Source organism: Polypterus senegalus, chromosome 3 (assembly GCF_016835505.1).
Source record: "Polypterus senegalus isolate Bchr_013 chromosome 3, ASM1683550v1, whole genome shotgun sequence".
Lineage (NCBI taxonomy): Eukaryota > Metazoa > Chordata > Cladistia > Polypteriformes > Polypteridae > Polypterus > Polypterus senegalus.
In genome coordinates this window covers 142711947-142727106 of record NC_053156.1, presented here as the reverse complement: position 1 = coordinate 142727106, position 15160 = coordinate 142711947, and positions in this window count along the sequence as shown.

Here is a 15160-nt window from a genome sequence, read left to right as displayed (position 1 = left end):
TGGAACACTTCCGGGTCAGATAAAAATCCTTCTTTTCTTCACCCAGGAAGCACAACATTCCCTTTGTCCACGTGACTATGACGTACTTCCTGGGCGTAAGGCAAATAGTCTCTGGGCCTCCCTGCAGCGACTCCTGGCAGCCCCTATGGTATCCAGCAGGGCTGTGCATTAAAAGTCCATTGTCCATAATTCCCTGCTGGCATTCGGGGCACCTCTATGCTGCAAGGAGGGCTCCATCTGGTGGCCTGGAGGTATTGAACGGCCGGCCATGTACCACACCATGGTGCGAAACCATAGCTCACATTTCTTGTGCTTCACTTTTAAAAATGTATTATTATTTATTATTTTGATTATTTATTTTATTATTTATTATTGATATTGTAAAAGCTTGAAATATTAAAACAGTAAAATGCAAAGAAAAGCAATACATTTTAAATATAAACAGAAAACAGAAAAAAACCAACACAACCTCTAGTGAGTGTAGAAAACACAACAAAGTGTTAAAATTAAGCTATCATATATAGGGCAAGTGTGTTAGGAGTATTATACTTCCTTGGACAAAATCCAATTTTGGATAAGTTTGCCAAGCACTGATATCTGAAGAAGACATTCGATTGATTTTCATTGCTAAAGATTCAAGAATACATTTATAAAAGGATAATTTCCATTGAATTTGAGAAAGCAGCAGATTTTCTTTCCAGCGGGATGGCACGATTAATTTTACTGCAATCATTCCTAAAGTGAATACTCTTTGCTGGAAATAACATAAGGGAATGGAGGATGAATCTGAAGAAGTAAAATGTGAGGGGTGAGCTGATTATCAAAAGCCAAAGAGTCAAAAAAAAAGAGGCTATGAACGACCAGAAACTTGAACCTGACAAAGATTCCAGGAATATGTGAATAGAATATTCTGAAACTTTTGGCATACCGAAAGGACAAAAGAGATCAGAAGAAAGCATTTACGGAAAGTGATGTGGAATCTGAGAAAATTAATACTGAGTATGTTAATAGTTTGGTCTTCTAAAATGTAAAGTTAATTTTGAAGAATATAATTCCAAAAGAACAATATATTTTCTGGTGCATCACATAGCCAGGTAGAGTTTAAAGGCAAAGGAATATCCATCCATCCATCCATTTACCAACTCGCTGAATCCGAACACAGGGTCACATGGGTCTGCTGGAGCCAATCCCAGCCAACACACAAGGCAGGAACCGATCCCAGGCAGGGCACCAACCCACCGCAGGGCACACACACTAGGGACAATTTAGGATCGGCAATGCACCTAACCTGCATGTCTTTGGACTGTGGGAGGAAACCGGAGCACCCGGAGGAAACCCACGCAGACACGAGGAGAACATGCAAACTCCACGCAGGGAGGACCTGGGAAGCGAACCCGGGTGCAAAGGAATATAAAAAGTTTTATTCAGGGTTGAATATAGAGAAGAGATTTTTTTAAGGGTGAGAAAAATTTAAAAAGAGCCAGAAGAGGGAGTTAAGGGAGAGGAAGACATACTGTGATTAGACATGATCTGAGCAGTGATCTCAGCTGTAAATAGAAAAACATTCAAGAGATTATATTTTAACAAGAAACCATTGAATTGGAACTGAGTGAGGAAGTTCAGAATTAGTGAGAGACACACACCAAGAGCATCTACTCCATACCCAAAGTGAAATATGTAAAATGGGCCTCTTACCCTCCTATAGAAGGTTTGAGATGAGTGATTTTAACATTAACCAGTATGCAGAAGGTGAGTGAGGCATAGCATTGCAGTCAAATCGTAACTAGGGGTAACATTTTTTAGTTAACTGGTTATGAAGGGATAAAAAGAGGCTTGAATAGTGGGATAGTGAGAAACTGGCATCTTTTATAGCTTTGTTCTAATTTACCCAAACTATGTCATTAACAGGTAAAAAAGAATGACAGTTGAATTTATTTCATATCATTGGTTTTAAAAATGTCAAGAACAAAAGAAATGTCAACAGGGGTATTTTAAGTATAATAAAATATTATCAGTGTATAAAGAAATGATTTGCGTCACATCACAAAAATTATTGGGAATATTAGTTGAGAATGATGTAAAGCTATTTCCATTGAGTTCAAGAGAAATATCTTATAATAGTGGGGATAAAGTGCAACCCTGCCTGGCACCTCTATAAAGTCTAAAGGATGGTCATATTAGGATGGTCGCACAGGCAGAGGAATAAAGTGTTTTATTTATCCAACCATCTATCATTTTTCTAAACCTGCTTATCTAGAACAGGGTTGCAGGAAAGCTGAAGCCTACTGTATCTCAGCAAGCATCAGGGACAAGGCAGGAACAATTCCAGGACAGGGCGCCAGCATTATAAGGTGAGCACACACACATACACACACATCAGGGTCCAATTTATCATTGTCAGTCTTCCTAACCTGCATGTCTTTGCACTATGGGACATAGGGAGAACATACAAACTCCATACCATGAACACCCAGGACTTGAACCACTGCACCATTGTGCATCAATGTTTTAATCATATTAATAAAAATGCAACCAAAGCTCATAAAGGTCATTACTTCCTAGAGATAGCCCCCAATTAATTTTTGCAAAGTCTTTTTTCTGTATTTAGCGACAGTAATGCCATTAGGATTCAAAAGTAAAGATGCTATTGAGGTGAGCGTATGTTATGTTAGTCGTAAGGAAACCTGTTTGATCAGGAAATATTACATGCTGTATAACTCCTTGTAAGTAATCTGCAAGTAGCTGTGTTAACAGTTTTGAGTTGATCAAAGGGTTTAGGGTTCAATGAGAACCCTAAATACAAAGAGGACTGTTTCACTTATTTTAGGTAGATTGCCCAGAGGGGACTGGGCGGTCTCTTGGTCTGGAACCCCTACAGATTTTATTTTTTTCTCCAGCCTCTGGAGTTTTTTTTTGTTTTTTCTGTCCACCCTGGCCATCGGACCTTACTTATTCTATGTTAATTAATGTTGACTTATGTCTATTTTTTATTGTGTCTTCTATTTTTCTATTCTTCATTTTGTAAAGCACTTTGAGCTACATTTTTTTGTATGAAAATGTGCTAAATAAATGAATGTTATCGTTGTTGTTGTTGGTCAGACATATTGGTTGATAGCTACCACAGTCCAAGGAGTCTTTATTTTGTTTAGCGTGGAAGGTAATCACAGCTGTTTTAGTAATACTAGACAACTTGATAGAGGTGATTGCTGAATTGTACATGTGTAGTGTGGACTGTGCCGGGCAGTTTATCCCGGCCAAGTCCCCCAAGCCGCCAGATGGAGCCCTCCCTGCAGTATGGAGGTGCCCCTAAGACCAGCAGGGAGTCATGGACTATGTAGTTTTTATTCTCAGCCCTGCTGGATACCACAGGGGCCGCAAGAGGGAGCTGCAGGGAGGACCAGAGACTTATTTGGACACTATGACCCGGAAGTTCGTCATAGGAAGAGCGACGGACTTCCGGGATGAAGAAAAGTACTTTTTACCTGACCCGGAAGTGATACAAGATCACATGGACTGGCGACTGGGAATACTTCCGGGTCAGGGAATATAAAAGGACTGAGGGAACTCCCAGACAGTGAGCTGAGCTGGGTGGTAGGAGGGCAACGCGTCTGGGAGTGGAGGATTGTGATTATTGATTTGGTATTGTGTATTGGTTTATGAATAGTGTGGAGTGGAGGGTGCTTAGTGCACGTAATTATTATAATAAAAGAATTATTGTAGCACTTTTACCAGGTGTTTGGCGTGGTACCTGAGGGTTCAAGGGAGCACTACTGCCCCCTACTGCGACACTGGCGTAGTCGGCAGGATTCTCTGGCCGTCCGTTGGCAGGGGACCTGCATTTAAAACAAATTTTGTGTACGCAGACGACCCTAAGAAGGTCCCGCTCGAACCTCCGACGGTAGAAACGCTACCCTCTACAAAGAGCGCTGCATTAGAAAGCCTGTCTAGACCTCGGTACGCCATGGGGAAAAAATCTGGGAGGAAGAATGAGGATCGCCCAAAAGAACAGCCCCTAGATGATGCTGCGAGTACGTGGACCTACCTGACGGGAAGCGAGGAAGACCGGGCAATGATTGAAGCCGAAGGGCACGTGCGCTACGGCAGCGGATGGCTGCTGGACATCGGACACAAAGGACTACCTATATGAACTGAAAACCGTAGTCAAGGTTCAGAGGTAGGTGCGAAGAAACGCCGCTGCGCCGGGATTTATTCCTATTTTCAGAGGCCTGTCTTTTCGTTTCTGACGATGAGTCGAGAAATACTTCCCACCTAGGCAAGATGGCCGCGATGACGAAGCAGCTAGCCCATCTAGGAGTCGACAACAAGGGATCCTATTTGACGAAGAAAGTCATGTGATCTATCCCGGAGCTGGCTGGGAGCAACTAAAGGACTACAGTCGATCATATGACCAGGAGGGTCCCCTTTCATTTGCCGAAAAGGGGCACGTGATTTATCCAAACGGATTATGGGAAGGAGAAGGTCGGCAACAGTCCAGAGGTGAGGTCAGCATTTCCGCGATGGATTTGAGCTCCCTGAAGGGGAAGGGGGAGGCAGGCGAAGCAGCGCCAGCTATTCGGGAAAGTAAAGAGGGACGGGATGTGACTGAACGATCCGCCGATAAAATAGAAAAGGCGGATCGCAGTCGGCCAGTAGCGCCACCCCGGTCCTCTAAAAGAAACTCCAATTCCCAAGAGCCTTTGCAAGACCCAGCCGAGCACGTGCCAGGAGCGGACGTGCTCATTGGCTCCCGGCCGAAAGGTAAGATAAATAATGAAAGTAGCTTGCCTTTGGCCGAAATAAATGACATTGTGGGACTGCGGGATCTCGAGAAATTGCTCGAGCCCGTATATATTTTCTTACAGACATTGGCAGATGTTAAGAAACAGATGGATGAGTTGGGAGCGACGGCAGCAGCACCGTTGGAGGCTCTGAGGGGATTCGTGCAGCGGCTGCGCCAAGAAGCTCCAGAGATGATCGATGCGGGAGCGCAGGTAAGTCCCTCCCGTATCGTAGAGCATAAAGGGACACAGTGCGAACCGGCACCGCAAATAAAAAGTAGCGCGTGTCAAAACACTGTGTGCCCGACAAAAGATTGTGGCACTATGACCGAAGGGTTGGAGAAAGGAGTAAACGGTCCGGGGCATGCGTATGGCGTGGCCGCCCGAGCCGCTACAAGTCTCCAGCTCCCAGCCGGTCTTATGTGCGGTGTAATGTCGGTGACAGAAGGAGGGGAGGAAGCGCCGATCAGAACGGAGCAGCTGAAAAGTGCTGTCTCTCGCGATGTTGCAGTGCTAAAGATGCCACCTCCGGCAATAAATAAATTAAAGGGCGAGAAAGCAGTGAAAGGGGTCTCTCTTTCCCATAGAGAGACTCAAACTGCAGATAAGCCCAAGAATAAAAAGGAGATCCATAAAATAAAACGGGGGTCTCCTGACAAGTTGGATAAGGGGTTGGAAAATGTAAGAGCGGCTGATAATCCCGTCCCAGCGGAGAGATGGAGTGAGCCAGGAGTACTGAGGTGCTTTCAGTATCACGGAGGAGGCGACCAGGAGGACAGCGGATCTGCTATAACTGTCGTCGGAGGGGTCATGTGTGGCGATGCTGTCCTTGGAGGACAAGGGATCAGAGGGATGCCCGTTATAACATTCCCCCAAGGTTCTCCAGGGGGGCTAGACAACATTGCCAAGACCCGACCTTCGGATCCTCCTGGAGGAAGACATCCCTCGCGGAGCAGGACGCTCAAAATTATAATTTTTCGCTGGGGGGGAAGTATTGTGGACTGTGCCGGGCAGTTTATCCCGGCCAAGTCCCCCAAGCCGCCAGATGGAGCCCTCCCTGCAGTATGGAGGTGCCCCTAAGACCAGCAGGGAGTCATGGACTATGTAGTTTTTATTCTCAGCCCTGCTGGATACCACAGGGGCCGCAAGAGGGAGCTGCAGGGAGGACCAGAGACTTATTTGGACACTATGACCCGGAAGTTCGTCATAGGAAGAGCGACGGACTTCCGGGATGAAGAAAAGTACTTTTTACCTGACCCGGAAGTGATACAAGATCACATGCACTGGGGACTGGGAATACTTCCGGGTCAGGGAATATAAAAGGACTGAGGGAACTCCCAGACAGTGAGCTGAGCTGGGTGGTAGGAGGGCAACGCGTCTGGGAGTGGAGGATTGTGATTATTGATTTGGTATTGTGTATTGGTTTATGAATAGTGTGGAGTGGAGGGTGCTTAGTGCACGTAATTATTATAATAAAAAGAATTATTGTAGCACTTTTACCAGGTGTTTGGCGTGGTACCTGAGGGTTCAAGGGAGCACTACTGCCCCCTACTGCGACAGTAGTATTACAGTTGATAGTTCAGTCCTGAAAGAAGAGAGGACGTCCACCGGGATCCCATCCTGGTCTGAAGATCTCCCTTTACTAATGTATCTTAGTTTGTCTTTGAGTTGTAAAATTAATGTAGCTGAGTAGAGTTTAACAAGCATCATCATCTGGACAGTTTCAGAAACTCAAAAAATTAGTTAATATTTCTTGTGCTTTAGTTGAAAAACTGTTGCAGATTTTTTTAGCAACTGGGACTAAAATGTTTACTAAATAAATAATTATAACTTGGAAGAAATATTTAAACATAATTTAAAGATAATTACAATGCAGTATTTAGTACATTCAGTTATTTAGTTTGTGAACCAAGTGAAAACTCACAGTGCTTTAATTTATATAAAAGAGAGTAAGGGTAGATGGCATTACATTTTCTAGCCTCTAGGAGTAAAAATAAGCACAGCTAGGGAAGAGAAAAATGATTAACAAGTTTGTTTAACGTGTTTGAGCAATCATGAATCATTCTGTCCCAGTTTCTTATGTTCATTACAGGAAGGTAAAAGCAGTGTGCCCCACTGCTCTTTTTCTTTGATTACATCTCTTTGGACTGTAATTGCAGTGAAGTCAATTTTTTGAAGGGGTGTACCTTCAAGTCTCACATTCATTTGAAACCTACAGTTTTCACATGCATCTTTCAAGGAACACTTCACAAGTTATAAGTATTTCACGCTTTACTGACGCACCACAAGCAAAAATATAAAAATGTTAATAAAATATAAGAAAACAGAAATATAAATTGTTAATAAAATGCAAGAATAACAGCACATACAGTACTAACACAGCATCTACTGTACATAGTACACTTACATTTTAACCTTTATTCGAATATGTATATTCAGATATACAGGTATACTTATTTTAAATATAAATATTCCAATTTATCTTTTTACCTAGTTTGATAGTTGTAATACATGGACTGTCTGGTAGAATCAACAAGGTGTCACACACAAGCTTCAAATGTGATTCATAGTTCTAGGGTTGGGAGGAATACCAGGAGAAAAAAAATCGATGCAGACAGTTTGAGTAAAAAAGTTTGTAGGGCAGCTATTAAACTCCGGAGTGTAATTCAACTTTTTGGTTCATTTAACACCACGATTTCTGTGATGATGAAACCTATAGACAGTAGAGGGGTTTAAAAATCCATTTCATCACATGCCAAAAAAATTGTGTGAGCCACCCACAGCCTTAACAATATCAAGTTTCAAATGCGCAATATGTATGAGAAGAAAGCTTTCAGCATACAAATAAACTTTATAATACTTTTAAGTATGAGTTACTCAAAAAGGTATATTTTTGTTATGGTTAACATCTTAAGGCCATCTGATCTGCAAATCATACAGTGAAACCTCGGTTCATAACCATAATTCTTTCCAAAACTCTGGTCGTAAACCGATTTGGTCGTGAAAAGAAGCAATTTCCCCCATAGGATTGTATATAAATACAATTAATACATTCCAGACCATATGAACTGTATGTAAATATATATATTTTTTTAGTTTTTAAGCACAAATATAGTTAATTAAACCATAGAATGCACAGCGTAATAGTAAACTAAATGCAAAAACATTGAATAACACTGAGAAAACCTTGAACAACAGAGAAAACTAACACTGCAATAGTTTGTGCTATAGCGCTACCAACTGCTGGCTAAAAACACTTTTTTTAATGAGTTTTAAGCACAGGGAAAAAAATGAACAGTTGAAAAAATCCATAATTTAACAAACCACCAAGAAAAGTAACATTGCAACAATGCACGCTATGAACCGATCGCTGTAAACAGAAGTGAAAACAAAATCAAGCCGAGTGCATTCATTAACTGCCTTCCTACCTTATGTGTCCAGCTCTCTCTTTCGCGCTACCTGTGTGTGCGTCTCTCTCTGTCTCACTCTGCCTGTGTGTGTGTGTCTCTCTCTCGTGCGCTGCCTGTGTGTGTGTCTCTCTCGTGCACTGCCTGTGTGTGTGTGTCTCTCTCGTGTGTGTCATGCTCTCTCGCTCCCTCTCTCTTGCTTGCTGCACAGGAAATGCACAGGGAGAGACTGAGCATGTACAAACCAAAAGGGAAACTGGCTTGTTCATATACCGAGTGTTTGGTCGTGAACTGAGGCAAAATTTTGGCAAACTTTTTGGTCGTAAACCGATTTGTACGTAAACCAAGACGTTTGTGAACCGAGGTTCCACTGTACTTTCAAAAAAAAAAAGTAAATCATCATTCAAATCGGTTCTGATTTTAAAATTCCCTTATTGTATTGTGCTAGTTAGGATTTATACTATTGTCCTGGAATGTCAGATCTCCAATTTTTTTTTAAATAATAGATGCTTATGTATATTTTGTTATATTTTTTGCTCAAACAAACAAGATGAGCTTAATTGACAGAACACTTATAGGGGCAATTAACGTCAAAGCATCTTCTCTTGCTGAATTGCACAAATAATTGATCACTTTAAAACAACCATTTTGACACTTTGCCTCTGGCCGTGTTGATTATTTCATCACTGATCAGAAACTTTGAGCAAAGTCATGCATCAGACAGACAGCGAGCTTATCACTTGCAAACAGAACTTTGAAAGCCTGGCAATCAAAGGTGTAAAATGTCATGAAACCCCATATCACGTATCATGAAGCCTCACTTTGAATTTTAACATTAATATGCCTTGTCTGACAGACCAAAAGAAGAGAAAAACAGTAACGACATAAAGGACAGGAAAGGAAAAATGTTCTCCTCAGGTCTTAATCCTTCCAAGAGGAATGAAGAGGGGAAGAACTGTGAACTGTTTCAGTTCATGCTGCTTATTTAAATCCTGTAGAGCAGGTTAGGTTAAGATGCTGGACAGGCAGAGAAAAACAAATGAATAGGAGTAAAGTTAGGGTAAGAAGGACGCACAGGAGTAAAGACGTACTGATATGTATTTTTTTGTTTTTGGAGGAAAAAAACAGCACTTAAATTCACAACTTCAGGTAAGAAATAGAGAAAATGCTGTCTTATATAAAAAAATGTATATGCACACTAAAACCAACATACAAAAACACACGACCTTGACTAAGTTTGTGAGTTGTGTACAAGTGAGAAAGGATGAGCAAAAACAATCAGTAATTTATGTGTCCTTTCTGTTCTCAATAACTGGGAAAACAATTCTGAGAGCACATCTCCTCCAGGATTGGCCACCTTTACCCTGTGTGTCTCAAACATACAATTGAAAAGGTGTTTAAATCTAGCCCATTCATCATACACCTGATAAAAAATGCATTGTTATTTTAACAGATCAACTTGCTTTGAATGTACAAAAGAATGAAAGTAATGTTATATTAACTTCAGTTTTATTTTTCTGCTTTAATCTGTCTAAACACATAAATCATAAGTGTCTCTATATGGTAGAGAGCTTATCTGTAAAATCCATTTATAGCCCACAGATTAACAGCAAACGTTTCTCTTTTCACAGATCAGGAACTCTTTTATTTGTAGTTAATTGCATAATAACTGGACCAGCAGTGCCTGAATCAGAGGTCCTTGCCCTTTAGCGGTCTCAGGTAAACTAATTTACTTGTACCAGTCCTGCTCCACTCCTACACTTTCAGGAACAAATAACTAAGAGAGGCTGTTTCACTTTTCCCGGGCAATTCTGACTGTTTTGTCCTTTTTGGGACCTTCCTTGGCATGACTAGACTGGCACATGTCTGTCTCCCCCTTGTATAAGAAATAGGAGAGGTTGTCAATCCTCATGAAGAGGTGTCCCTATGTGTACTCAACTTGTGACAGTGCCACATAGAAAATGTTATGTGTTTGTCGCTCATCTGCCTAGTATGCTTGTGCGGGCAAAGAAGATAGCCCATCCATGCTGTTTTAGAATAGATAGCTGATTGACAGAGGCACCCCTAAAGGTTGGACGTTCGATTTTTTAGGTAATTTGCATAATTTGTGCCATTTTTCAATAGGGGAGAGAGGACAGCATTCAGAGGAAAAAGGCCATCAGTCTAGCAAAACGGATCAGCATCAGCATTGGTCACATAAAAGGAACCTCAGCTACAAAAGCCTAACTAGATAGGTGAAGGTCAGCAGTAATCCCGTAAAACCTGCATTGCTCTTAGTTACGACTAGCGGACCTGGGTGAGCTTGTTCAAGTTCTTTTTTTATAATGGCGCTGTATTGACTGTGGTAACATATTACATTTAATAATTTCGTAAACTGGCTTCTGCAGTTCATCCAACCATTATAATAGATGACAGCTCTAATTCTGGACAGTTATGTGAATTACGTGTTTTTTCACTGTATATATTTTTATTTATGCTTATAGGGGTTATAGTGTGTTGGAGAGGGAAAAAAATCATTGCTGATTTCATCTTGATGCCTTTCATTTTTAAAGTATGTTTCAGTTGTCCCATTTCTAAATAATGTAGGGCCAAAACACTTACTTGATCAGCACAAATTCTCCCCTCTGAGAACCAAAGAGATGAAGCTAAGACTTCTCCATTATGATGTGCCCTTAAAGTTAGCATCCTGGACACTGGTTTGACAACTTTGCCTGTAGTTACTGTGAATTTGCTCTCAATTATCCATTTCTTTATGTTGCTAAAGTGCAGGTCCTCCATTTATTTCTACATGCATGTGCATACAGCTGAATTTTAAAGTTTAATGTAGAAGATGTTGCACTGACTTGCACCACCTTACTTCAGTCAGTCAGTCAGTCATTCTCCAACCCACTATATCCTATCGGGGGTCTGCTGGAGCCAATCCCAGCCAACACAGGGTGCAAGGCAGGAACTAATCCTGGGCAGGGCCCCAGCCCACCGCAGGGCACGCACACACACACACACATGCACAAACACCCACACACCAAGCACACACTAGGGATAATTTAGGATCACCAATGCACCTAATCTGCATGTCATTAGCTAAGCTAATTACACCATACACTCCGATATGTCTTCTTTGCTCTCTTAATGCTTGCCATTTGGTCATTTCTTCAGTTAAGAAAACATCACTTGGTCACAGAGTATTTGCTTACTGTGAACCTTATCTTTGGAACGTCCTTCCATTATGTTAATATTTTTAAATTAAGACTAAGAACCTACCTTTACTCCATTCATTACAACATGCATTAGAATTCAGTCAGGTCTGTCATCTTTGAAATATTCTTTAAATGCTTAATTTATTATTATTATTTATTTTAATTTTTTTACTTGTTAACATACCCTACATTTTTAATGTTTTAATATGATTTTACTTTAGTTTTATTATTTATTATTCCTTCAACATTAATGTTGCTTTATTTTAATTTCTGTTTTCATTTGCTTATTTTATATCTTTTTCCACATATTCTTGTAAATTGTGCAGTGCATTGGATGCTGCATGGTGATTCTGCACTTTAAAGCTGATTGATTGATTGATATATAATGTAACACATAACTAGTTTCTTTTTATTTTATTCACAATATCTATGTATAATTCTTCAGTATATTGTGTGTTTGTATGTATGTATTCATTTATTGTATATATACATTTGTGCATGTGTGTGTGTGTGTGTGTGTATATATCTATATATATATATATATATATATATATATATATATATATATATATATATATATATATATATATATATATATATATACTGCTCAAAAGAATTAAAGAAACACTTTTTAATCAGAGTATAGCATAAAGTCAATGAAACTTATGGGATATTAATCTGGTCAGTTAAGTAGCAGAGGGGGTTGTTAATCAGTTTCAGCTGCTGTGGTGTTAATGAAATTAACAACAGATGCACTAGAGGGGCAACAATGAGATGACCCCAAAACAGGAATGGTTTAACAGGTGGAGGCCACTGACATTTTGCCCTCCTCATCTTTTCTGACTGTTTCTTCACTAGTTTTGCATTTGGCTACAGTCAGTGTCACTACTGGTAGCATGAGGCGATACCTGGACCCTACAGAGGTTGCACAGGTAGTCCAACTTCTCCAGGATGGCACATCAATATGTGTCATTGCCAGAAGGTTTGCTGTGTCTCCCTGCACAGTCTCAAGGGCATGGAGGAGATTCTAGGAGACAAGCAGTTACTCTAGGAGAGCTGGACAGGGCCGTAGAAGGTCCATAACCCATCAGCAGGACCAGTATCTGCTCCTTTGGGCAAGGAGGAACAGGATGAGCACTGCCAGAGCCCTACAAAATGACCTCCAGCAGGTCACTGGTGTGAATGTCTCTGACCAAACAACCAGAAAGACTTCATGAGGGTGACCCAAGGGCCCCATGTCCTCTAATGGGCCCTGAGCTCACTGCCCAGCAGCATGCAGCTCGATTGGCATTCGCCATAGAATACCAGAATTGGCAGATGCACCACTGGTGCCCTGTGCTTTTACAGATGAGAGCAGGTTCACCCTGAGCACGTGACAGAAGTGAAAGGGTCTGGAGAAGCCATGGAGAACATTATGCTGCCTGTAACATCATTCAGCATGAGCAGTTTGGTGGTGGGTTAATGATTGTCTGGGGAGGCATATCCATGGAGGGTCACACAGACCGCTACAGGCTTGACAAAGGCACCTTGGCTGCCATTAGGTATCAGGATGAAATCCTTGGACCCATTGTCAGACCCTATGCTGGTACAGTGGCTCCTGGTGCACGACAATTCCTGGAGGATGAAGGAATTGATACCATTGACTGGCCACCACACTTTCCTGACCTAAATCCAATAGAACACCTCTGGGACATTATGTTTTGGTCCATCCAATGCCACCAGGTTGCACCTCAGACTGTCCAGAAGCTCAGTGATGGCCTGGTCCAGATCTGGGAGGAGATCCCCCACAACACCATCTGTCATCTCATTAGAAGCATGCACCGATGTTGTCAGGCATGTATACAAGAACACAGGGGCCATACAAAGTGCTGCGTACAATTTTGAGTTGCTGCAATTAAATTTTGGCAAAATGGACTAGCCTGCCACATAATTTTTTCACTCTGATTTTTGGGGCGTCTTTGAATTCAGGGCTCTGTAGGTTGATCATTTTCATTTCCATCAAACGATGTGGCATCCTTTCGTTCCTAACACATTACCCAGTCTATATCAGTATAGATATCCAGGAGGATTTCTTTTTCCCATTGAGATCTGATGTGTTTTCAAAGTGTTCCTTTAATTTTTTTGAGCAGTTTATATATATATCTGTATATATATATATCTATATATATATATATATATATATATATATATATATATATATATATATATATATATATATAGTAGCAGAATGGCATTCAAAAATATCCTTGATGTCACTCCAACTCATTACTGGCAGAGTTATTTTGAACTACAATCCCAAGTGAGACGAGAATGAATCATTACTGCTGACGTTTGAGCTGCTTCCTTTTTTATATCGAACGGACCTTTAAAATGATTGAAAATACTTTATCTGTATGTCATTTATTGTTCCAGTTTCCGGAACACAGTGTAACTTCTCCAAAAGCACACTTTCAGCGTGGAGGTGGCCGCATACTGTACTGTATGCGAAGCTCATCACTGCATTCTAAAGCAACTGTGACAGTTGACAGTTGTCTGTCAAAAGAATTGATAAGTGAAGACTCACTATAGTGCCTGATTACTACATGGAGTATAAACCGTCTCCTGGGAAAATTACACAGAAGCAGGCTCATTCAGGTTTTATGCAAAAGTACCTTTGTATAAAAAAGTAGCCTTTCTTTTGCTGCCTTTTGCTAGACCAACACTGCTATACATTTTAAATTATTGAGAATCCTGTTGACAAAATCAAAAACACCTTAATGAACTGAACATCTAAAAAGCCAATTGAAAGTCCAGCAGCGCCAGAAAAAAGTCATGAAGAAGCAAGATGGAACCTGAAACATTGTATGTATAGATTAATAGCCTTGATAATTGCTCCATCAGATTCAAATTGGCATCTGATTCCCTGTTATCTGAGATGTTCTTTAATATTCTTGCAACTCAGCATGAGGTAAAAAAAAAGATTTCAAAATACATGCATACATAACCACCTTCTTTGTAAATTTCTTGTAATTTACACCCTGACTTTTATAATTTGTAAGCACACACCTTCATTATCTCTCTCTTGTATGCCTCTCTAAAAAAGGAATCTCTCTGAGTTCATTGATGGTAATATCATCTGCAGATCCACAGTATATGGGCAAAAATGTAATAAGGTTAGATACTGTCAGAGATGAGTAATCCAAATATTGCTGCAGGCCTCTAATGGATAAATTGGCTCAAACACAAAAAACAACAAGTTATCACTTGAATATCCATTTCTGCTTATAGATTTTAAGAATCGAGACATGTTCAAGGTTTAGCACTAGGGCTGTTTTGTTTTCTTAATTCAAATGATTTAGACAGAGATTCAACAAACAAAGAAGTTATTATTTGCAGATGTTAGAAAATTACTTAGATTAACATATTTTATCTTGAAGTAGGTAGGTAAATACAAGAAATATTACTTATAGGGGGTGTGATGGACAACACACATTGGCTGGCATCCCTGCTGAGATCTGCCCATTTCTTTAACTGGCCAGAGGCCAATATAATGGAGAGATCGGTGGAAGTTTCATATCAAGGCTGTATGCTCCCACAACCCACTAGATGGCGGCATCCCTGGGTTACCCACAGGGAATGCTGGAAATTGTAGCCAAGTGAGGCAGCCCTGGTGGGGTCAATCAGTGCCACCAAGGGGTGCTGCAGGGAGTTATGCTCCCTACTTTGTGGAATTTCCATATGACCCAGAAATGCTTCCAATGAGCAATGTCCTGGCACTGGAAGTACAAAGAACCACACT